Here is a 25,401-nt window from a genome sequence, read left to right as displayed (position 1 = left end):
AGGAGCCCAAGCTCTTGGGCCATCTTCTACTGCTTTCCCAGGCTATGGCAGAGAGCTGGATCAGAAGAGAAGCATTCTGGAAAAAAAAAAAAAAAAAAAAAAAAAAAAAAAAAAAAAAAAAAAAAAAAAAAAAAAAACCAGTGCCCATATGGGATGCTGACACTGCAGGCAGCAGCTTTACCCACTACACCACAGCCCTCACCCCAATGCCTTGTATTTCTTTCTCCTCCCTAATTGCTCTCACTAAAACTTCCAGTACTATATTGAATAAGTGGCAAAAGTGGACATGTTCATCATGTTCTAGATCTGAGGAGAAATACTTTCAGCTTTTCCCCATTTAGGGTGACACTGACTATTGGTTTGTAATATATATCATTTAATTTTTAGGAATGTTCTTTCTGTTCTTAATTTCTAGAGTTTTTTTTTTTATCATGAAGGGATGTTGAATCTTATCAGATGCTTTCTCTGAATACATTGAGATAATCATATGGTTTTTGTTCTTCATCCTATTGATGTGACTTACGACATTTATTGATTTATGAATGTTGAGCCACCCTTGTGTTTCTGGGATAAATCACACTTGATCACGATGTATTATCTTTTTGATGTGATTTTTGATTCAATTCACTAGTGTTTTATTGAGAATATTTGCATCTATGTTCATTAAGGATATAGGTTTGTAGTTTCTCTGCATATCATGTCTTTGATTTTGGTATCAAAGTATTGTTGGACACATAAAAAGAGTTTGCAGAGTTTTATCCTGTTAAATATTTTGGAATAGTTTCAAGAGTATTGCAATTATTTCCTCTTTGAATATCTTGTAGAATTCAGTAGTAAAGCCATCAAGTCCCAGATTGGTTAGGGCATAGACTGCCTTGGCTATATAAGCTGCTGTAGCAAATGAAATAAACGAGTCTGTGGGCTGCTTGCCTCAGGCCTGCTTTCACCCGGCTCCTGGGGTCTGTGTGGTGACTCCGTGCCTCTTGCCCCCACCACGCTCCTCCTCTCAGAACAAATCCACAGCAACATCTGGTGCCCAATGTGGCTGAAAGAGAGAGAGTGTGCTGTACTTGGCGAGGTCCCCCCTTGTGGCAAGTAGGCCCCTCGGTGTTTTGTGTGCTGTTCGATTCTGTGAGGGTGAGCACAGAACCCCCTCCTATGTCCCTTTCCTTGTCGTTGTCCTCAAAGTGACTCCAGGTTAGGCACACACCGCCAAGAAGCATACGCCGCTTCTCAGCTCCTCCTTTTACTTTCAGTTCGCCTGGCAAATTCACATAAGGGACTAATCATCCCAGAATTCAGAAACAAGTCATCTTCCCTCACTCAAGAGAGATGACACTCCGAGACACCATGTGGGCATATGGCCTTGACCTAACGAATCAAGAAAGTCCCCCACTAAGCACAGGACATATGTATGATCTGATACACCACTGTCTGTTCGTCTAACGTATGGAACCCCTTGCATAATGTCATCAGCTGCTGAGGTGCTAGGAATTTGCTTTGTTATGGCAGCAATGCTGTGGGTGACTTTCCTTTGGCTAGACTTGGCGTGGAGTGCTGCTCTTAAGCACTCAAAAATGGGAAGGATACCCCCCTCTCAGAAGCACACACAGATTACCAAACATAATGAATCTGTGAGTGATAAAAGCCTGCACTCCAGGCCTCTACCTCACAGGTAACAGCTGATGACTTAGGGAGAGAGAGCTCTGACAGTGAAAATGACGTAACAGCAGACAACGTGGCAATGCCTAGTCTGCCACCCCCCAAATATCCATGGGATGAACTTAGATGACCTCGAGACAATAACCCACACGAGGTCATCCCATCCGCACCCAGTGAGAATCTCCATATTGTGGCAGTCCTCAGGCACCCCAGGATCTCAGGGCAGCAGGTAGACCCCATCCCACCTGCATGTTTGCTGTTAATGTAGGAGCAGACGCAGAATTCAGGCCCTGGATTCCAACTCCTGTAAAAAGGCTTCTGCTAACCAAGGGCTGAGGATATGCTTGTGTCTTTCCAGAGAATGTGGGACAGCCCATTTGGGTACCAGCCAGAAACATCAAGCCTGCAACTGACAGTCAACCAGAACCAGCTGAACATGACTGAGAGTCCGCCTTGTTAGCAGACGCACCTGCCCTATCATCCTACCCTGAGAAAGTGCCCATAGCCACATCCACTATTGTTTCATACCCACTAGCTCTGGTCACCCACTCAAACAACCCACAGCCTGTGTGCAGTCATGTCATTCCTGATTACCATTATTCCTCATTTCTACCCCCATCTGAGCAAGCACTCCTGTGGTCTTCCATTTTGAGTGCTAGTTAGTCATTGACTGGTAAGATCCCCTGGGGGACAACCTAAGACAGGCACAGCTGCATACGGAGATCACATGGAAATGGGGTTAACAATGGTATGGCCAAGAATCATGCCACCTATTACACAAAAATAAATGAAAAGGGTGAAATGTGGTGGAATGAGAAGGCCATGCTAAGATAGCTGCTGGCAACAGAAACTGCCTGGCAACAGGCTGTGATTGGATGGTTTCAGAAACCACATGACAATGGAGCCTGACTGACAACAGGCTGTGATTAGATGGCTTCCGAAACTGCCTGGCAATAGGGTGTGATTGGTTAGGGCCTAGACGGCCCCTTGACTGGATTGGCTGCCTTGGCTATCTAAGCTGCTGTAGCAACTGAAATAAATGAGTTTGAGGGCTACTCGCCTCAGGCCTGCTTTCACCGGACTCCTGGGGTCTGTGTGGTGACTCCACACCTCTTGCCCCCACCATGCTTCTCCTCTCAGAATGAATCTGCAGCAACAAATTTCAATCTTTTTAAGTTTTCTGAGACATCTTTTGTGTCCTCATATGTGGTCTACCCTAGAAAACATCCCATGTGCTGATAAGAAGAATGTGTATTCAGTAACCATTGGGTGAAATGTCCTATAAATGTCTGTTAGATCCATGTATCAACTCTGATGTATCTTTATTGATTTTCTGCCTGGATTATTTGTCCTTTGATGAGAGAGGGATGTTAAAAACACATACTATTATTGTATTGGAGTCTATCTCTCCCTTCAGATCTAATCGTGCTTGCTGTATATATCTAGGTGGTTTCATGAGGGGTGCAAATATTTTTATGATTGTTATGTCTTCTTGCTGAGTAGAACTTTTCATCAAAATATAATATCTTTATTCACCTCTTCTTAGAGTTTTTGATTAAAAGTCTGTTTTATCTGATAGCAGGATAGTAATGACTGCTTGCTTTTGGTTTTCATTTCCCTAGTATAACTTTACTTTCAGTGTGTATGTATCCTTGTTTGTAAAGTGAGTTTCTTGAGGGCAGCCTGTAGTGGGATCTTGTTTTTTTAATCCATTGAGCCAACCTAAGTCTTTTGCTTGGTGAATTTAATCCATTTATATTCAAGGTTAGTATAGATAGATAAGAACTAAGACATGCAATTTTGGTGATTGGATAATGATTCACTGCAGTGGCAGTGAATTTGGTGGTGACTTGTATTTCATGTTTACTTCTAATGCAGGACACACTTCAAAATTTCTTGTAAGTATGGTTTGGTGGCGGTGAATTCTCTAAGTTATTGCTTATCTGGAAAAAATATATTTGCCCTTCACTTTGAAAGAATAGCTTCACTGGATATAATAGTCATGCTTGGAATTATTTTTTCTTTTAAAAGTTTAAAAATATCATCCCACCGTCTTCTGGTCTGTAGAGTTTCCATTGAGAGTCTGATGTAAATTTAATTGATTTTTTTATATATATATAATTTGACATCTTTCGCTTATTGTGTTTTGGATTCTTCTTTGTCTTTTTTTTTTTTTTTTAATATGGAACGCTTCACGAATTTGCTTGTCATCCTTGTGCAGGGGCCATGCTAATCTTTTCTGTATTGTTCCAATTTTAGTATATGTGCTGCCGAAGCGAGCACTGTCTTTAACTTTTGACAATTTAATGATAATAAGCCATGGGGAAGACCATTTTTGGTTGAGTCTGTTTGGCATTCTTCGAGTTTCTCACATCTGGATGTCCATATCTCTTTCAAGACTTTGGAAATTTTCAACTACTAGTTCAGTTAGCAAGTTCTCATAGACTTTTTCCTTTTCTTCTACTCCAGGAATACCTATAATAAGAATATTTGGTCATTTAATGATATCCCATATTTCATATAAATTTCTTATTCTTTTAAATTCTTTTCTCTTTAATTTTGTCTGATATTTGTCTGATTTTATTTCAAAATTTGTAGGAAATACTTTCTGTCATTTGGTCTATCCTTCTGATAAAGCTCTCAATCATATTTTTTATTTCACTGATTGAAGATTTCATCTCCAAAATTTCTAGTTGGTTCTTCTTAATAAGTCCTGTCTCCTTATTAATATTTTCATTTATGTCACTCATTATTTCCTCATTTCTTTAATCTATTTGTATTCTCTTGCATCTCATTGTATCTCTTGCCAATCATTACTTTAAATTCTACATCTGTCATTTCATAGATTTCCTTCAGTTCAGAATGTAAATCTGGAGGATTATTGTGTTCTTTTGGAAGCATCAAGCTATCTTGCTTCTTCATGTCTCCTGTGTCCCTATATTGACATCTGCCCCCCACCCCTCGTTGTACATGTCCCTTCTTCTTTAGGGAATAGGTTTTATTGGAAAAGAGTTTGTGGTTTAGCTGGAATGCAGGGCATCACTTGGCTTGTTGCTTTGGCTTTGGATATAAGTGAGCCCAGGAATGTAGTCTCTGAGTGATTTCTTTTGTCTTAATCAATGTCAGTTGTGTCTATAAGTGACACAGTGGTCTAGCATGCTGCAGTTGTAGGGATAGAAGCATGGCTTTGAGATGAAAAAGGGTTTCTTTGGGTGTGTGTCTTCAGCCCACAGAAAGTTCAATGTCAGTCTCTCTGGTGAATGTGATAGCCAGGGTCTTGTTATTGGTACTAAAGGAGTCAAGCAAAGCTGCTCCATTGACCTACTGCCAAGCCTGAGTGATGCTGGGGCTTTTGGCATCAAGTGCTGTGGCTCTAGAACTATGTGATACAGATGGACCCTTCCTTAGGTCTTGCTAGGAGACTCCAACTGGTACTGTGGCTTATAAAACTAACAGTCTTAGTCCTAACACCAAAGTATGTGACATGACCCCTGTTCCAGTCCTACAGGACGACTACAAATTATATGGGAGATTTTACTATGGAACATATGAATCCAGAGAAGTGGAATGCAGGTAGGTTCTTCCCTGTGTCCACCAGGTAGATTCTAGTGGCACTGAGAAATTTAGAATAAATTATTACAGTCCTGGTGTTGTAGGGTTATAGTGGGGTCATTACCCAGATCCCCCAGGGTGGGCAGATTGTTTTTAATGGCTGCTTCTGATGTTAGCCCTCAGCAGCTTGGACAAATCCCCCAGCTCACATACAGTGTGAAGCATACCCTAGGGAGGAAAGAAAAGCAAGCAGTTTCCCTGTTACAAGCCTAGCAGTTGCTCAGACCCCAGTCAGATCTCCAGACTAAAATAAAAGTCAGTGTGTGACTGTGGAATTCTCTCTGACCAAAAACTCAGAGTGGCAGGGCATGCAGTGATTTCTTCCTACCTTATGGTGGTAAGAAGGCTGTTCACAGCAGGCAGCTGGCTGCAGCAGTGTCTCTGGCTTGCTTTCTTCTTTCATCCCAGGGAGTATTCAAGTCTTTTTTTTTTCTTTTCCACTTTTTCATTTTTTTCTTTTCCACTTCTTCACAAATATTTCTATCAGTCAGATTTCTGTGAAGTTCAGGTTGAGGGCTTTTTCTATCATCCACAGCTTTGCTCCTCGCTCCAACTTAAAGATCACCTTTTGGTGAGGTAATATACTTCTAAATAATTGAATGTGCATTCATTTTCTTTGGCCTTGGAAACATATAGAAGTCTTACACAATCATACCAGTTTCTAGCCTTTTAGGAGCTCGGGCATCCTCCTGAAGTCTCCTACTGTGGGGGAAATTCGAAGAGTAGCAATGGCTGAGCCTCTAGAGCCTCTCTCTACAATTACAGATTTAATAGGTCACTATAACTCTCAGTAACATCGTGCTGAAATTTGGAATATTTAGATACAATGAATATCAACAAAATAGGAAAAATCCTGTAACCACTGAATACAATAGAACTATTTTCAGAATTTAACACTGATAGAGAAGCGGGCTAAATTCTTAGTTCTATCCAGTTTTATAAATAGTTCCTCTTTACATTATAAATAGAAGGAAGACCTCACAAGGCTCACTAGAAGTCCACTGCAACTATGATATAGAGACAGGGCAAACACACTACAAAGAAGAGCACAGATAAAAAATAAAGTGAAATTAATTACCAAATCAAACTCAAATCTGTTTAAAATAAAATATCTGTTGGGTCGGCGCTGTGGCTCACTAGGTTAATCCTCCGCCTGCAGTGCTGGCATCCCATATGGGCGCCAGGTTCTAGTCCTGGTTGCTCCTCTTCCAGTCTAGCTCCCTGCTGTGGCTTGGGAAGGCAGTGCAGGATGGCCCAGATGCTTAGGCGCCTGCACCGACATGGGAGACCAGGAAGAAGAACCTGGCTCCTGGCTTCGGATCAGCGTAGCTCTGGCCGTGGCAGCCATTTGGGGGATGAACCAATGGAAGGAAGACCTTTCTCTCTATCTCTTTCTCTCTCTCTGTCTAACTCTGTCAAATAAAAATAAATAAATAAAATATATGTTATCCAAGGTAGGTGTTCAAGAATTAAATATATAAAATTTTGCAATTGCCAATTCATTCCATTAATAGATTAAATTAGAAAATACTGTTATCCTTCAATAAATGCAAAAAAAACATTTAGTAAAATCTAAAAACCCATCATGATATTATTAATTAGTAAATTATAATGGAAGAACATGACTTTACTGAGATAAAGAATATGTCTATTGAACTACTATCAGCCTAATTGAGGATATACTTGAAGAATTCTCTTAAAAATCAGGAGCAACAATAATAAATATGTCCCTTTGCATCTTAGAAATAATGTCTATGTCAGTTCCATAAGAAAAGAAAAAAAAGCCATATTATGTTAACAATGGGGTGAACATCTCACCTATAGTTTGACTCCAGTTGGAAAGCCTGTCTGTGTCCCATATCAGAGTACCTGGGTTTGAGCTTCAGCTCTGGCTCCCAGTTCCAGCTTCCTGCTGATGCAGACCTGGGGAGGCACTAGGTGGTGGTGGAGCTGGTTGGGTTTCTATCCAGACATATGGGAGACCTGAACTATGTTTCTGTTTCCAGCTTCACTCCTGCCCAGTCCAGTGCAGGCATCTGGACAGTGGGTGAGTGGATGGGAGCTTCCTCTTTTTGTCTTTTTTTTTCTCTCAATTAAAAGATCACAACACATACATACACACACATACACACACAAATTAAAACAGAGCACATAGGACTGGAAAGGAGGCACATGTGGTTATTTATATGGAAAATGTAGCAGATATCACCATAAATTCAAAAGAAGTGCAGGACAAAAGGCAGTGAAGAGCCAAAGCACATCTGAAAAAGCTAAGCTGAGAGAGGGTAATTCTCTACCAGACATTAAAGTGCATTAAGGAGCTATTTGGGTGAAAGCTGTATTATCTGAATGGGGTCAGACAAATGGAAAAATTGAATAGTATCCAAAGTCAAGAAGCTGTTCCAACTTACAGAATTTTAGTGTATAACAATAATTGTACATTTAGAAATAGACAATGTAGTCAGTAGTCAGAGATTAAATAAAATCATTATTTATAGAAACAATATAACCAAATACCTATTTCACATAATGTACAAAAACTCCAAATGTATTAAAAAGTTAAATATTTTAAAATTAAACATTTATAGGCTGCAAAAGCAAATGCAAGATAGATAATTTTTAAGTCCTTAGAGTAGGGAGGGATTTTCAAACAAAACACAAAAGCTATTGACTATAAAGAAAGAAAAGCAACTGACTTTGTCATGAGTTGAGTTAAGTCACGACCTGCAACTCCAGAGCCCATATCAGAGTGCCAGTTTGAACCCCAGCGGCCCTAGTTCTGATTCAGCTCCTAGTTAATGTGTCTGGGAAAGCAATGGAAGATGGCCCAAGTACTTGGGCCCCTGCCATCAATGCAGGAGAGCCAGACTGAATGACTGGTTCCTGGCTTCAGTGTGGACCAGCCTCAGCTACCATGTGGCCATTTGGGGATTGAACTAGCTAATGGAAGATCAGTCTCTCTCTCTCTCACTCTCTCTCTGCCTCTCAAATACATAAAAAGTCTTTTGTAAAAAAAGAAGAAAAAGAGCTAATACACTTTAGAATATAAGATAGAGAAACTTATTGGAAGACACTTTAAAGAAAATCAAAAGATTACAGCTACAAAGATATCAGTGACAGAACTGAAACATAAAAATTCATTTTTATAGGGGCTGGAGCTGTGGCATAGCGTGTAAAGCCACCACCTTCACTGCCGGCATCCTATATGAGCACCAGTTCGAGTCCCATCTGCTCTACTTCCTATCCAGCTCTCAGCTATGGCCTGGGAAAACAGTAGAAGATGTCCAAGACCTTGGGCCCCTGCACCCACATGGGAGACCTGGAAGAACCTCCTGGCTCCTGGCTTTGGATCGGCACAGCTCTGGCTGTTGTGGCCAACTGGGGAGTTAGCCAGCATATTGAAGACCCCTCTCTCTCTCTTTCTCTGCAGCTTCGTCTGTCTCTGTGTAACTCTGACTTTCAAAAAAATAAATGAATATTTTAAATAAAATTATTTTTATAAATACAAATCCAAACCATACTGAGTTATCATTTTTATATGTTTGATGAACAAGAAACTCACATCTGAATATCAAGTGAGAGAATGCATGTGTAACTACTTGGTTTCTTTTCCATTACTGATTATATAAAGTATGATTGTAACCATTTGGGGAATCATTAGTCTTGATTTCATAAAGTTGAATATTCAAGTACATGACCACAAATTCCACATTTATTGATATAATCAGTGTAAACCTCACACTTATCCAACATTGTACATGGAGAATAGTTATAACAACACTTTTCACAATAGCAATAACCTGAACTATTTTTCCATATTCATTTCAGGCAGCCAAGATTAATCTTTGTAGTTGCTTATTACTGAGTTGCCTATGATTTTCTGTAAAAGTAGAAAGAGGTTTTCATCAATTCACCTTCTATGGTTTAATATTTGAATATCACTTTAGGATAGTTTTCACTTTCAGGGTTACATTTTAAAACAGTCGCTCTATTCATGAAAAAATGTGAGTGGTTTACATGAAATTCAGGTGGATAATTAAACCTAAAAGGGAGTAGACAGGGGTTAAAGAGACAAGTGGGAGGGTGGTGGCACCCTCCATGGTGCAGTAGAAGATGGCTTAAGTCCCCGATGTGGGAGACCTGGAAGAAGCTCCTGGCTCCTCACTTCCAACTGGCCCAGATTCGACCCTTGCAGTCATTTGGGAAGTGAACCAGCAGATTAAAAACCTTTCTTTGTGCTTCTCCCTCTCTATGTAACTCTACCTCTAAAATAAATAAATAAAATAAATAAATCTTAAAAAAGAGAGGGAAAGAGAAGTGGGTAGATATATGCAGATTATTTCAGTTTCCTATTTCTTGTTTGTAGCAGTACATTTGTGGATTATTATTGTGTTTTTTAATGAATAACTAAATAGCAAGCACATCAAAAAAATAAGAAAACCATTTCAATCATGGAAGAATTTTAAAGTGTCCATGACTTAAAGATTATTATTAGTCAACTTTTAAACACAGGACATCTTTCTTCAAACAGAATATAAACTAATAATCAATCAATAAGACTGCTGTGAAGATTAAATGTGATTGCATGTAGAAGGCACAGACATAGAATGTGTGCTCAATGTTTTTAATGTATTTTATTAATATTTTGAGAACTCTAATTGTACTAGTTTATCAATATAAATAATTTGTTTTGGTGTTAATGTTCTTTACACTCTTTCATTCTCTATTGTCTTAAAAGAAATATGTGATACATGCATTAGTCAGCATTCAATTATACACAGAAGTGGTTGGAATGATCACATTAATATAAATGAAATTGTGCAATAACAAAGCTTCCCCATAATTGCTGCATTCTGGTATGACAAAATTGCTGGATTTGATTTATAGTAATTTAGTATTTGTTCATCTCAGGAAAAGTAAGGGGCATGGTTGGAGATGGGTATTTAATTTTTATTCAGGTATCCTAATGATGTTTTGTGCAATAAGGAATTGCTAATAAGTTGTACAATTTGTTACTTTCTTATATCAATATACAGTTGTAAATGATACATAAACAAATGCCATATAAACATTTAAATTTGATTTCTGAATATTTTTTATCAAATAAGCAAACCTGTGAGTTGATCATATGAGGTTGAAAGTTAAAGAAATCTGGAGTGCTTGGTGTAGTTCCTTAATAGCACGTAAGTGATTAAAGTTGGAACTCATGCTTTTTGCTGAATTTACTGTACTTTCCACAACGCCTGTAGCAATGCACTAGAATGTGCTGTACTACTCATCCATGATATATGACGTGACTACATCACACATCCTTTGGATGAATCCCACTGTTCAGAATGTGAGAGCCATGCTTCAATGTATTACTTAAAATATTTATGTATGTAAAATGTTTATCCAGAAAACATCTCAGCTTTCTCTTTACTCTGTAATAGCACACATTTGAGGATATAAAAATGTATTTCATGAAGGAAAGACAGAGTTTAGATAGAGTCATCTCTAAAATGCACTACTTTGAAAATAAGTCACAGAACCATAGGATACCAAGGACATCAATACTCAAAATATCAGCTGTAAACAAGACAAAATATGAATGTTAATAGTGCCCACATTTGGCGCATATAATGTTGCTTAGAAGTGAAGCTAAATTAATCATGGTAATTAGCTTTAAATTCTCAATAATTCCCTTTGTCATTTCTTTAGCTTTTAGCATTAATATTTTATATGCATTTTATAATGGGAAATGATGTCAGAGAAATGGTTAGCATGAAAAATATGTTTTTATTTTGAAAATTAACTTATGTAGTGAATAATGTGAAGGCCACTGTTTTAATTTTTCTTCATAATTACTTCGTAAATTTTAAATTACTCTTAAATTGCTACGGAACAGCTAAGGGATGAGAATGACTCTTCATACTGGGTGGTGGGTCCCTTAGAAAAGCAAATTTGGTCTTGTAAGATAATTCTGGGAATGTTAGCCATTATAAAACGTTTCCAAAAAACATTTCACACTATATTAAGTGTGGAAATACTTTTGTGTTCTAGAGAATTATGACAAAAATGTAATTAGACAACAAATTTTTTGTGTATTTGTGCTACATGTTTTTGTTAAAAACAGGTTTGACTAAAAATATATGTAAAAATACCAAATGATATTTTAAAGCTTACTTTTTCATCTGCAGTTTTTTTGCTAGGAAGTTCTTATTTAATCTTCCAGAAATAAATTTTAATAAAGCAAAAACAGAAAACACCAAAAAAAAAAACCTCTATATCTGCAGAGTTTACAGAAACTCTTGTCAATAACCTTAATAAAAAGGCTGATTCCCCAAAGGAAAATAGAACAATAATCATATTTTCATGGCAGCCTTCCTGTCTGTAATCACACAGTCCCTGAAAAAGTTCTTCCCAGGTTTCAACACCTACCTAGTCACCTATCATGGTACAAGAAACCCAATTTCAGTTTCTATCAGCAGTTTTCCTTGACGTTAAACTTGGCTTGCTCTCTTGTTTAACTTTGTTTTATTATCAGTAATTCATAATTTGTAGAATTGCATTTCAGACTAGCCAAAAGAATGAGTTTTCACAAGCAGCACCAAAGACAATGAATCCTTAGAATACAAAGTGCTTTCACCTCTTCACTCTTGTTATCTGGTGAGGCAGGGTAAGATCCAAGTCACCTATTTAACAGCATGTCTAATAAAAAGGGAACATTGTGCCTGTGTGAGTCCCAGCTCCACTTCCAACTCCAGCCTCCTGCTCCTGCAAACTCTGGCAAGATAGCAGGTGAAGACCAATTACTTGATCCCTGCCACACACATATGAGAACTGGATTGAGTTCCAACCTCCTAGCTTCAGCTTGACCCAGTCTTGGATACTGCAAGGCATCTGGGCAGTAAGCCAGAACATGGAAAATCTCTGTCTCTGCCTTTGTCACTGTATCACTCTGTGGGGAGCAGCTCGGACTAGACTGTTACTGGAATTAAGGCTTATTCTATGCATCTGCTCTCCCACAATATGGCGCTGGGAGAGAAGTAAACAGCTTCCGCACAGCTGCCTCCAGTTCAACCAATTAACTGTAGGACTTGCTCCTGATTGGAGGAGAGCAGCGTACTCGGCGTGTGGGCAGCCGAGTTGGGATTGGCGGAGGAGGACTATAAAGGAGGAGAGAGACGGCATGCACCAGGAACATCTATGGGGAACATCTAAGGGAACCCGTGCAGCCCCCGAAGAAAGCCGGCCGGCGGTGTGCCGCTCCCCTGCGGAAGTGGGGAATGTGGCCAGGGGGAACTGCCCTTCCACGGAGGTGGAAGGGATAGTAGCCAACCCGGGAAGAACCAGCAGCAAACCCGGGGAAGGCCGAGCAGACAGAAAGAACAGCGCAGGGTCCTGTGTCGTTCCTCCACGAAGAGGGGGAGCGACATCACTCTGTCCCTCTTCCTTTCAAATAAATTATAAATAAATGCATTTCTAAAAATGAAAAAGGAACATCTACTAACAAAGTTTCTTTTTCTCTATTTTAGGGGCCCTGGAGCAGCATAACCAAACTGTCAAATACAAAAGTATATTCTCCTTTTCACAGTGACTATTGTTTCTAAGAGTCGAGCCCAGGAATTATGTTTCATAATCATGTATGCATCGGAGTAGTTTTCATATGATGCACACTACTTTCAGATTTGGGAGTAAGAAACAGCTGTGTCTCCTTAACTATCTCGTCGCATGTCTGTTAGCTTCAGATAGAAGTCTCCAAGTTTTTAGACAAAATGGAAGCACATATGGAAAGAGGCAGTGTTGTTCCCTGGCTACATAGAAAAAATATCAGCCTATGAAAACATCAGCTTTGGGTATTTTTATGTCCAAAATATCAAATTTAAGGACATTACAATGTTGAAATTGAGGGGAAGATTATTTTACTAGTTTTACACTAATTAATATACAATCTACTTTGGATTCAAGATAATTCAAATATATGTGATCATTTGGACAGTATACTGTTCTCTAAAGGCTGACTGTTTTCTTCAGGTTTCTGTGTGGATATGTCTCTCCAGTACTCCTTATGCTGATTCTAACAGTTCTGTAGCTTCATGGGCTTCTAACGAATGATTTCTCTTAGGTGCTTAATCCCACTTTAATATTCTATTCCTTTATCTTAAAGATATTTAAAAATCACTTTACATTATTAAAGATTTATCCTTATTTATTTGAAAGGCAGAGTTTCAGAGAGATAGAGAAAGGGAGACAGAAAGAAAGAAAGAGAGAGAGAAAAAAAGAGAAAGAATGTTCCATCTTCTGGTTCACAATAGCTATGGCTGCCCATACCAAAGCTAGAAACCTGGAGATTCTTCTAGGTCTCCCATGTGGGTGCAGGGACATAAGCACTTGAGCCATCTTCCACTGCTTTTCCAGGCTCATTAACAGGGAGCTGGATTACAAGTGAGGCAGCAGGGTCTCCAACAGGTGCCTATATGGGATGCTGGCTTACCAAGTGCTGGCTTAACATGTTATGCCATAATACCAGCCCCATTTTATATTTTTATTTAGAAGACATTGTCTAATTAAAAATTCAACAAAAATTTCAAAACTAAATAGAAAATTATCTGCTAAAATCAATCAGTGAAATGGTAATGGATCCAAGAAAAATGTCCCTTCTCTGAATCAGTGTGAGAAAGCAATAAAACAAATTATTTTCGGAGGTTCAAAGGGATATATTAAGAAAATGAATTCTTAAAAACAATGATTCCTTTTAAAGATAATCAAATACAGTGGGAAAAAATGGGTAAAAGTGAAAACAGAGAAATTCCATGGTAAAGCAAAGAAACAATTGAGCAATGAATGATAAAGTGATTATTCAAACTGAACTTTAAATCCAAGGTCCTATAAATTGTTTACAGAATAAAATAAGTATAAAAATGTATCATACATACTGCAAAAAAATCTACATGATGTATACTGTAGAGGAAACATTTTGAAAGAATAGACTAACTTAACAAATTCAATCTTGAAATTTCTAAGTAGTAAGCAAATAATAGGTAATCTATGAAAAAATGAGAGAAGTTAAGAACTAATGAAATACGTAAGCTAAATGTTTAATCACACAAAAATAATATGGCAGAAAGTTCAGACACACCTGTAAATGAAACATGTAAAGTATATTTTCTCACTGAATGCACAATTCATGGTACTTCTATGTTGCTTATTAACACTACATACAGTAATATAAAAATATATACTCTAAGATAAGAATAAAGGGTAAGGAAAACATATAATTTAATGGCACGAAAATTGCTATATTTAGAACTACAATCAGAAAAGACTGCGTTTTCCACACAAGTTTTCACATTAGACTTTTAATGTCTTTCCAAAATGCGTATGTTGAACTCCTACCTCCTTAAAAGATAATTGTAGGCCAGCGCCATGGCTCACTAGGCTAATCCTCCGCCTGTGGTGCCGGCACCCCAGGGTTCTAGTCCCTGTTGGGGCGCCGGATTCTGTCCTGGTTGCTCCTCTTCCAGTGCAGCTCTCTGCTGTGGCCCGGGAGTACAGTGGAGGATGGCCCAAGTCCTTGGGCCCTGCACCTCCATGGGAGACCAGAAGAAGGCACCTGGCTCCTGGCTTCGGATTGGCACAGCGCACCGGCTGTGGCAGCCATTTGGGGGGTGAACCAACAGAAGGAAGACCTTTCTCTCTATCTCTCTCTCTCTCACTGTCTAACTCTGCCTGTCAAAAAACATATATATATAAAATTGTGGAGCCTTAGGAAGGTAATTAGGGGTTGAAGGAGATGATTTCATGAATGAAATTAATGTCCTTGAGAACATAACACAATGCTGTCCTTCCAAGAACCAGAAAGTGACACATTGATCTTGGATCTACCAACCTTCCTAACTATAGGAAGTAAATTTCTTTTTATAAGCCATCCAATTTAATGTACTTTGATATAGCAGCCTGAATTGTCTAAGACAGTTATGATTAAGCATTTCTTGTTTAATAGTTGTATTATTATTGAGTTTGGTGATTTTCATTCATTTAATGACCATCAACTATGCAAAGCTGAATCTTCATATATATACAAAATAAGTCCACAGATTTATACTTACGGTAGATATTTTAAATATTGTCATAAACGATGGAAACTGCTGACAAAGCAACTGCATTTGGCAGAACACTGAAGACGCTACTTGAGACAGCTGTGTCCTATATCAACTTCCTGCTAATGCATGTCCGAGGAGGTAGCAAGTGATGGCTCAAGTACTTGGGCTCCTAACATCACTCAGAGACCCAGACTGAGTTCTTGCATCTTTGCTCTGGCCTAAACCAGACGTGGCTTCTGAGAGCATTTGGGGAATATACCAAGTGATGGGGATTATATCAGTTGACTTGGGAAATATACTAATTCTCTGTCTCTCATCCATCTCTTTGCCTTTGAAATAAAATAAAAATAATTAAATATTTTAAAAGTTAATATTCAGTGTTCCATTTAAACTGTTACTATTTAAATGGTACATATGTATCTCTACTCTCAGTGGATGGATAATATATATTTTAAAAAACCTTACAGTTGATGTAAACCTATAACTTCTAATTGGCATACTTTAATAAGTAGCAATATTAGCTCTCAGAAGTTTTCTAAATTCCAGAAAATTGTCATAATGCAGAATATATATTCATACAGTTGCTAATTTGAATTTGAAATAAAAATCAAGAAGTCTTCAAAAATTTAAACAAATGGAAACTATTTGTATTTGATAGAGTTCTCCATGAAAACTAAAGTAATAGAGATATATAGACAAATTAGAGAATATTTATTAAGATTTACCATGGGGGGTCTGGCACTGTGGTGTAGTGGGTCGGGCTGCCCCCTGCAGTGCCGGCATCCATATGGGTGCCCATTCATGTCCTGGCTGCTCCACTTCCAATTCAGCTCCCTGCTGATGTGCCTGGGAAAGCAGTGGAAGATGGTCCAAATGCTTGGTCCCCTGCACTGGCGTGGGAGACCCAGAAGAAGCTCCTGGATCTTGCTTCAGATAGGCCCAGCTCTGGTCATCGCAGCCATTTGGGGCGAGAACCAGTGGATGGAAGCTCTCTCTTTCTCTGCTTCTGCCTTTTTGTAACTCTACCCTTCAAATAAATAAATAAATCTTTAAAAGAAGAAAACAATCCAATTTCTGGTTCCTGGGATGTGCTCTTCTGAGAAAACAAATATTGCCATGGAATTGTCACAGAATTGTGGATGCCAGGAAGGACCACAATCTGCTTTCTGGAAAATGGAGAACCAGGAAGCTGGAGATGTGCACTTGGCTCTTCTGCCTGTTTGTTCTGTTTGGACTCTGAATAGATGAGATGATGTCAGCCTACACTGGTGAGCATGAACCTTTTTCACTTCATCTACTGAATCAAATTTCAGTCTCATAGGAAACGCTTTCACAGAAAAACCCCACGAGGTACCAGCTGTCTGACACATCCAGTGAACCACAGTGTCAGATAGTAGAATTATCTCAAATGCAATTAAAGCCTCATATTAAGGCAGTTAAGTATGCATTTATTTAAAAATAATGAGATTTATTGAAAATAAATACATTGGAAGTTCAAATTAAGAAACCTACAAAGATATAGTAAATATAAAGTAATTCTGTTGAAATAGAATAATATTTTAAGAAAATAAATTAATAGACCAAATAAAGGAGAAAGGATTAAAGAATAATGTTAAGAACAAAAGATGTGGCATAATCACAAGTACAAATTTTATAAATCATGGGGAATGTATGCACAATGTCATCACAATGTATTCAAAAGCTCATAAGAACTTCCTAAACTTACTCCAAATTTTAGCAGTGATTTTTTTCTGGTAATGATATTCTGCATTGATGTTTAATATCATTTTCTATGTTATAAATCACTTTTACAAAGAAATTAAATCAAGAAAAAGTTAAAAGGAAGTTTCCCCAGTAGTGTATGAAAGAAATCAAATGTCTCAACCAAATGTTCTATGGCCCAGTAAGTATGGTAATATCTATCTGTTGTCAATTCGTTACTATGGCATTATTGAAATACAGTCAGTGATGTTATAAATCCCTATAAATCATTTACATTCTCTTTTATTCAAACTGTACTCATGTGCAAAGAAACCAAGGGAGAATTTTTGTTACTTTATTTCATAGTCTGATTAAATTATGCTTGCTAAAATTTTAAGAGACAAATAATATCGCTCCTTTCTTACAAGTTTATGCCATAATTTCACTTGCGAATAGACTAGATATAATTCATGGACCTACTAGAACATAATTATATGTGTTGAAATTCAGTGACAACAGTCATGCTCAATTTTCAGAATAAAATTATTGAAACATTTCTGGCACTTACTTTGGTTTAGTAAGTATTAATATTAAACAGTTAACTAATATTGTTGTTAAAAATTCAGTATTCTTATATCCATTCTAGAAGTTTAAAATTGAGCTAGCTGTCTTAGCACAAAGAAAAATACTTCTCCTTATAAAGGAATTTGCTTTATTATGTAAGTATGAGGTAAGCAGAAAGAACAACTTGAAGTACTATACTGATGTAAAATGGAAATTACCATGCATGGACCATAAAGATTTGTAACCAAATGAAACTATTAGAAAGTCCTTAAAAAGTTTCTAAGTCTGCATCTCTGAGAGAGAATGAATGGCTCAAAAGGTACTCCCAGTGGGCAAAGTCTCCTCTCCGGGTCATCCTTCAGTTACTCAGTTTCTCAGCAGAAAAGGACAAAGCAACACATTATTTTAAACATAAAATTATTTTTAGTTTATTGTTCTTATTCTTAATAAAAACCTCATGTCCCTACACCTAATTACTATTTATAGCCTTGTTTTCCCAATCATTGAGCCAACAATGCCCTTTTTATATAGGTTTGTTAATCTGTATTTCTTCTTGACATTAATAAAAATTTTATTCTTATAGCCCAGTCTAACAGTTTAACTTCATGTTCATAGCTGGTTTCACCCGGGCAGAAACTGTCCATTCTGGCCACATTGCATCTTCAGCTAAAGAGTGCTTTGTGTTGATGACAAATACTTATTTTTATTTAATTTGTTCCACCTTTTCAGAACTTCACATAATATATTTTTTCTCATGGGATATAAAAACCAATAGCAATGCTAGAAGACAGCTATTACTATCTGCATTGTTTTAGTACATGAAGAAATTGAAATTCAGATTAATTAAGAAGTTCCCACTATCAGTGACATGGCTAGCATTTGAGCCATTTTGGCTGCCTCTCAACTTGGACTCATCCTAATTCCCTAGGGTGTGGCTAGTGCTTCCATATAGCAGCTGCTCAGGAAATAAGAGAGAGGATCTCAGTGGGAACAGTGGTCTAGTTTGGGGCAAACAAACGTAGGATTGGAAAATAATCCTATTGGAGTGCTGGAGCTGGTGCCGCCTAGCCCGGATCCCATTACCATGCGACCACTATGCCCGCCAGGCATTCACACACGAATACTTTTGGTTCCAGGTCCAAAACGGCAGCTCTCCACGATCAGCTGATTCACAACTTTCTGAATAAAGAACAGGTTCCCAAAAATAAAATCATTATTGTGGGGGTTGGTGCTGTGGGCATGGCCTGTATCACCAATATCTGAATGAAGGACTGGCGGATGAACTTGCTCTTGTTGATGTCATGGAAGATCAACTGAAGGGGGAGATGATGGCTCTCCAACAAGGCAGCCTTTTCCTTAGAACTCCAAAATTGTCTCTGGTGAGGACTACGGTGTGACTGCCAACTCCAAGCTGGTGACACCACAGGTGGGCACGTCAGCAAGAAGAAGAAAGTCTGAATTTGGTCCAGCTTAACATGAACAACTTTAATTTCATCGTTCCTAATGTTGTCAAACATAGCCCCAACTGCAAGTTGCTTGTTGTTTCCAATCCAGTGGACATCCTGGCCTATGTGGCCTCGAAGATAAGTGGCTTTCCCCAAAAGTGTGTGAATGGAAGTGGTTGCAATCTGGATTCAGCCCAATTCCATTACCTGATGGGGGAAAGGCTGGGAGTTCTCCCATTAAGCTGTCATGGCTGGATCCTTGGCGACCATGGAGATTCAAGTGTGCTGGATGGAATGGAGTGAATGTTGCTGGTGTCTCCCTGAAGACTGCACCCGGAGTTAGGCACTGATGCAGACAAGGAACAGTGGAAAATGCTCACAAACAGGTGGTACACAGTGCTTACGAGGTGATCAAGCTGAAAGGCTCTACCTCCTGGGCAATTGGACTGTGTGTGGCAAACCTGGCAGAAAGCATATTGAAGACTTTCAGGAGGGTGCATCCAATTTCCACCATGAGGAAGGGGCTGTAAAGGAGGATGTCTTCCTTAGTGTTCCTTGTGTCTTGGGGCAGAAATGGGATCTCAGCTGTTGTGAAGGTGACTCTGGCTCCTGATGAAGACGCTCATTTGAAGAAGAGTGCAGGTACACTCTGGGAATCCAAAAACAGCTGCCGTTTTGAGGTCTTCTAACAATGTCTAGGCCACAGCAGGGTTCTTTTTAATCTGATCCATGATTAAAGCTGTGATATTATGATGGCTTGGGATGGGAAAACCCATGTTTCTTAAAATTAGAAGTACAATGGTTTACAAATCCTACAGCTACATCTAGGTGCTGGTGACTCTTATTTTGTGTCATCCTGAGCTGGTTAGTGTAAGATAGTTCACCACCTCTGAGGTGCCACTGCCAATGTTGCACATGCTCCAGTTGCCCTTCCAACTGGACATGTGTTTACTGTGTGCTGTGTAACTCTGGTTCCTTCACCAAATGTGCTTAGTCCAACTTTTTTTTCCAGTCACAACATGGGATCCAGTATTGCATGTCTTGTGCATAACTGTTCAAAAGGATCTTATTTTGTGTATTTTCTGTATGAGCAGTGTACACTGCCATATAATATAAAAAGACAGATCCATATATAAACAATGCAACCAGTTATCCATGTATCATACCAACCAAATCACCAAATAAACCATGAACAGTGAATAAAAAAAAGTAACCCTACAAACTTCCTGGCGTGAGACTGAGTCAGCAAAGTACCTTCTCTAAGCTTTAATTTTTGCATCTGGAAATGAGACATATTGGATGAAAACAATAATTATTTTGTAGGGCTTCTTGTAAATTAAGCGTTTCCTTATTTACCTGCATTAAATTCTGTGTTTTACACATAGTGTCTACCACTTGAGTCCTATAAGCTATGAAGAAGGACCTATTTTTTGTCCCAGACCTAGCAATATGGAAACAAAGATAGATAAATTAAAAGGCGTGTCCTAAATCAAGCATCTTGTTTGATGTTCATGTAATTAACATGTACAATGTTTAACAGCAATGTAAAGCTCAATAAAATCTGGTCTTACTATTTGGTAAAAGAAAAGACAACTAAGAAAGTAAATGAATGTGGTATCCATAGCCTCATGTCTCCAAGAACTGGCAGTCTTACTGAAGAATATTCAGAAAAATAAATAGCACAAGGAGGGAGCTCAGGAAGAGAACTGTACATTACAAGAAGAAGTCAATCTTCCGTATCTGTCTTCATTAAATAAGTAAGGCTTTCTTCCATTTTTCTGTTACGACATTGCAAGTGTTAATGTATAAGAATGTTTTAGGCCAATGGATACTCCATAAGGGTTCCCCACAATTACAATAAAGATGTTGCTCCTCTAGCATTTGACTGAAAGAAGGTCTTCCTCACAGCTGTACTCCCCTCTGTAGAGAATGTAGCTCAGCCTCTCTATTGCAGTCTGAAGTACAAATTGAAGAGTATCAGCAATTACTATGATGATATATGGTGTTTTTCATCAGCATGAAACCTATTTTTCAAAAGACAGAGATCCTTTAATGGACTATTATTTTATTCTTGTAGACAACAGCACAAGAAAATGTTGGCTAAAATTTTTATGAAAGCAAAGGTAAAAACGGATGGTTGGAAATTCCTATAAAGTTCTGTTTAAATTTTAAAGCAATTTCCAGTTCCAATGTAGTGAAAAGTACTTAAGACATAGAGATGTGGAGAATGCAATCTGAGGTTCCAAATAGCAGTTTTAAATCCCAACAGTTGGGATCATGAAAGTAAAAGACCCCAGAAATGATTCAGAATAGCACTAAAGGGAGCCTTGATCCAGGAGATACAACACCTACGGGCATGTTTGTCACAGATGCAGGAACAGGAAGGAGCACCAAAGCACAAGCCAGTAAAGCAGCAAATTTCCCTTGCAGGAAACAGCAGAGGCATCTCATACATAATCAACCCTCAGCACTCAGGATCTGAGGGCCGGCTGACCACCCTCAAGCCCACTGGGGTTTTTTTGTTTTCCTACTTAGAATGCATGGTCGAAGGTTCCAGTTCTTTGTCACAACATCCAGAGACCAGACTTCCCTGACTCAAGCCATATGCTTATGTGGACCCTCAGAATTTCCAAAATAGTAGTGTGATTAAGCAAAGAAAAATGACACAGCTATGATTGTCTCATGATCTTTGAGCATATAACTGAGATATTCAATCAAAAGTAATATCAATAAAGATAGCCTTGATGTTCTGATTTAAAAAATGAAGTCTATACTTCAATGCTTTCATATGATAATTGACTGGTACCCATCTGGAATAGCCCCCAAAGAAGCAGATGGGGTTATCCGAAGGATACAGTCTCTGTGGAAATAACCAGTCACATACATAACACATCATCACCCACAGGGAGAGAGGAATGTGAGAGGGAGGGCGGGTGGAGTGAAAGGAGAGCTCATGTAAACCTTAATAACGCTAAATAAATAAGACTCCAGAAGTTTCTAAGTAGAGTTAGAGATGTTTAGAATATCAATAATTCTCAATAATATTTAAGTAGTTTATTTTATTCCTTTGAAAACCTACTTTTATTTAATACATGAATCGTGTAAGAAGCACATCATTTGTACCAAGTTAAGATTATTTTTAATTCTGGAATATGCATAACAGGAATAGTCTTTCTCTCTCTCCTCTGCCTCTCCACTTGCTCCCTCCCTCCCTCTCCCTCTCTGTCTCCTTTGTTTCTTTTTCATATCCTTGGAGGCAAGATACTATTTTTTTTCTATTTTGTATGTCTTCATATCCCCAATAGCTTAGCAACTAAATAGATGGTGGCTGACTAGAAGGAAATGGCATGTTCCTGAATAAATAAAAATATCTTTGAGTCCATCTGTTATAACTACAAGTTAGTAGTGTGTGTATGATTTGACTTTACAATCATTTATATTTAAAACTGTAATTTCAAGGACCCTTATTTGATGGCAGACTCTCAATTATCCATGCTCAGCTCACTGAGTAGTAAAAAGGCACCAACAAATGAAAATGATGAATAACTCCGAAGTTCTATTAGCCTCTGGTTTCAACCTTTTCTATATCTTAACTTTCAAAAGAAGTTGCTAATAATACACAACATTAAATGTGTTTGTTATTTATCTGCTACCTGCTTTGGCCTATATTTTGATGGAAATGTTAATGAGCAGTGAAATGATCAAAAGAAGGAAATCATATACATGGTAAATATAGAGAAGAAAGGAGAGAATGATATGTTGAAATCTCAAATATTGTACTCTTAGAGTCATTGTGATTGTACTATACAATGCAATGTTGCATTTCTGCCTATAATATTTCTATTTGGAATGGTTAGAAATGAAGTTTAGAAACCTCTTCTTGGTGATTGGAAAATGTGACCAGTTCCTGTTGAATTTATGTCCTTCATTTATGTCTGGCTGGTTTTGCAAGGAAGTGGAATGCAAATCTTACTGGGAGGCCCCATTTGCAGCATTAGCCATGGCAGTATCAGAAACAAAATATTCAGTGCCAGTGCTGTGGTGTAGTAGGTTAAGCTTCCAGCTGCAGTGTTGGTATCCCATATGGGCACTGGTTCAAGTCCCAGCTGTTCCTCTTCCAATCCAGGCCCCTGCTGATGATGGGAAAGCAGTGGAAGATAGCCCAAGTGCTTGATCCCCTGAACCCATGTGGGAGACCCAGAATAAGTTCCTGGCTCCTACATTAGGATCAACCCAGCTTTTGCTGTTGCAGCCATTTGAGGAGTGAACTAGCAGATGGAAGTCCTCTGTCTCTCTGCCTCTTCCTCTCTCTCTCTCTCTGTAGCTCTGCCTTTCAAATAAATAATTAATTATTTAAAAACTAACTAAATAAAAACAAAATATTATTCATCACAGAATCTTGGACCTGGAAAATGCTTAGGGGCCAGAGCTGTGGCACAGCCGGTTAAAGTCCTGGGTGCTAGTTCACGTCCTGGTTACTACACTTCCAGTTCATCTCTCTCTATGACCTGGAAGAGCAGTAGAAGATGACCCAAGTCCTTTGGACTTTGAACCCGCATAAAAGACCTAGAAGAAATTCCTGACTCCTGGCTTCAAATCAGCCCAGCTCTGGCCGTTGCAGCCATTTGGGGAGTGAACCAGTGGATGGAAGACCTCTTTCTCTCTGGCTCTACCACTCTCTCTAACTCTGTCCTTAAAACAAATAAAATAAATGTTTAAAAAAAGAAAGTGCTTAAAACATCAAAGATGTCCTGTGCTTTATCAAATTATTATATTTTTAAAAGCAGACATCTTTTTTTGTAGCATAAATATGCCAGCCAGCGGTACAGACATTAGTCAAACATCTCTATTTGAAGATGTGCTTAGTGTCTCATCTGTTTAGTGTTTTCCCCTGTAGTGATCTCTGATGATCCTCTACAAAACCTTGAGACTTTTTGGAATAACATTTAATGATGCAGATACCTTATCTGTATAGCTGAGGAAGCCGAAATACAAAATCTTGACTGAACTGTCCAAGGTGCAAGATGCAAAATTGGATGGTTAGTCCAACAAGATCTAGAATCTGAGTTCCTCCCCTCGTTACTTGGTGTTCTTTGTAATGATTTACCATGCCCCTTGGAAAATCATGTTTTTCTGCTGCTTTCTAGTCTCATCACTGCAAACAGTATAAGAGAAATGGACAATCCCTCCTGTTTTCCACTTTTTCTGCACTCTTGCACAACACGATGTAGTCATTTATTGGTATCTCTGCTCTCTAAGTATAACACTCTCGGAGGAGAACACTGTTTCACCTTTACAACTACACCATATCCACACTGCTTCTTCTGCCAGTGTGTTCAATCATGAACGCTTTCTTCCCTGCAATCTGCCCTGTTGTGACCGAAATAAAAGATAGTACACATAGATCAAACCTTGTGACAATTGACTTGAGACCTTTTTTTTTTTTTTTTTTACTGAAGAATGGTTCTTTAGCCATTGTAAGCTGGATATAAATTGTGTGTTATGAACTTAAGGCTGTTATAAATTTTTCACAGCTATTATAATTTCTATTTGAGCCAAAGATTAAAAATAGCTTGTATTCTAAGCTATTAAGTGTTCTAAACAAATTCTAATAATATTACAAAGTAGGTTTGTTGGAAAGAAAGAAAAAAAAGCATTTGATATTTCAAATCTTTTACTTAGCAGTAAAGTTCTTTTATGGTCCTACAAGAAACAAAGCATCCTTTTATTACATTATTATATGAAAACAAGCTCTCCAGTAAATGGAATGCTCATAGGCAGCAGATGCCCTAGGATTCCAACACAAAACGCTCAGTTCCAGATTATGTCACCCTCTGGTTGGAAACACATTCTCATAGTGTAGATTTTGAGTTCTATGAGACAGTTTGCACAGTTTCACATGTTCTGGCCCCAGACCTCTTCAGCCCTCTTTCCCCTGTCCCTGTGTCTGACTCTCTGATCTGATTGTATACAGTAATTATCATACTGGGAATTAAGGTCCACAATATACTCTGGCCTGTTACCGCATGCCTAGGACACAGGTTAATTAACACTCTCCTCTCCTTGTCAATGACTCCAACTTGTGTACCACTTTCCCTTCTGTGTAGGTAGATACCATCCTATCCTTGCACCAAGAGTCTACATTCCTGCTTCTTCTGTATCTTGCCAATCATGCTATTTGTAAGCTATTTTAGTCATAATCGAACTGCTTGTCACTGACATATTTGATCACATCCACCACCACCCGACAATAGATTGTGGTGATAGGTATTTCATCTATCTTGCACAATAACTATATTCATTTTGGTTACTGGAACATATTAGAACAAGCA

At 38.3% G+C, this 25,401-nt stretch overlaps 1 non-coding gene and 1 pseudogene across 1 annotated transcript; one reads left to right on the top strand and one right to left on the bottom strand.

Moving 5' to 3' along the window:
• Positions 1–3,838: 3,838 nt before the first annotated feature.
• Positions 3,839–3,945, bottom strand: LOC127492524 (U6 spliceosomal RNA). The gene has a single exon (XR_007922039.1). It is a non-coding gene; the product is annotated as a U6 spliceosomal RNA (small nuclear RNA).
• Positions 3,946–18,719: 14,774 nt separating this feature from the next.
• Positions 18,720–19,758, top strand: LOC100338653 (L-lactate dehydrogenase A chain pseudogene; annotated as a pseudogene).
• Positions 19,759–25,401: the final 5,643 nt, after the last annotated feature.

The sequence above is a fragment of the Oryctolagus cuniculus genome, chromosome 10 (genome assembly GCF_051225735.1).
Source record: "Oryctolagus cuniculus isolate XC-2025 breed Fujian yellow rabbit chromosome 10, ASM5122573v1, whole genome shotgun sequence".
Lineage (NCBI taxonomy): Eukaryota > Metazoa > Chordata > Mammalia > Lagomorpha > Leporidae > Oryctolagus > Oryctolagus cuniculus.
This window is presented reverse-complemented; position numbering and strand designations above follow the sequence as displayed.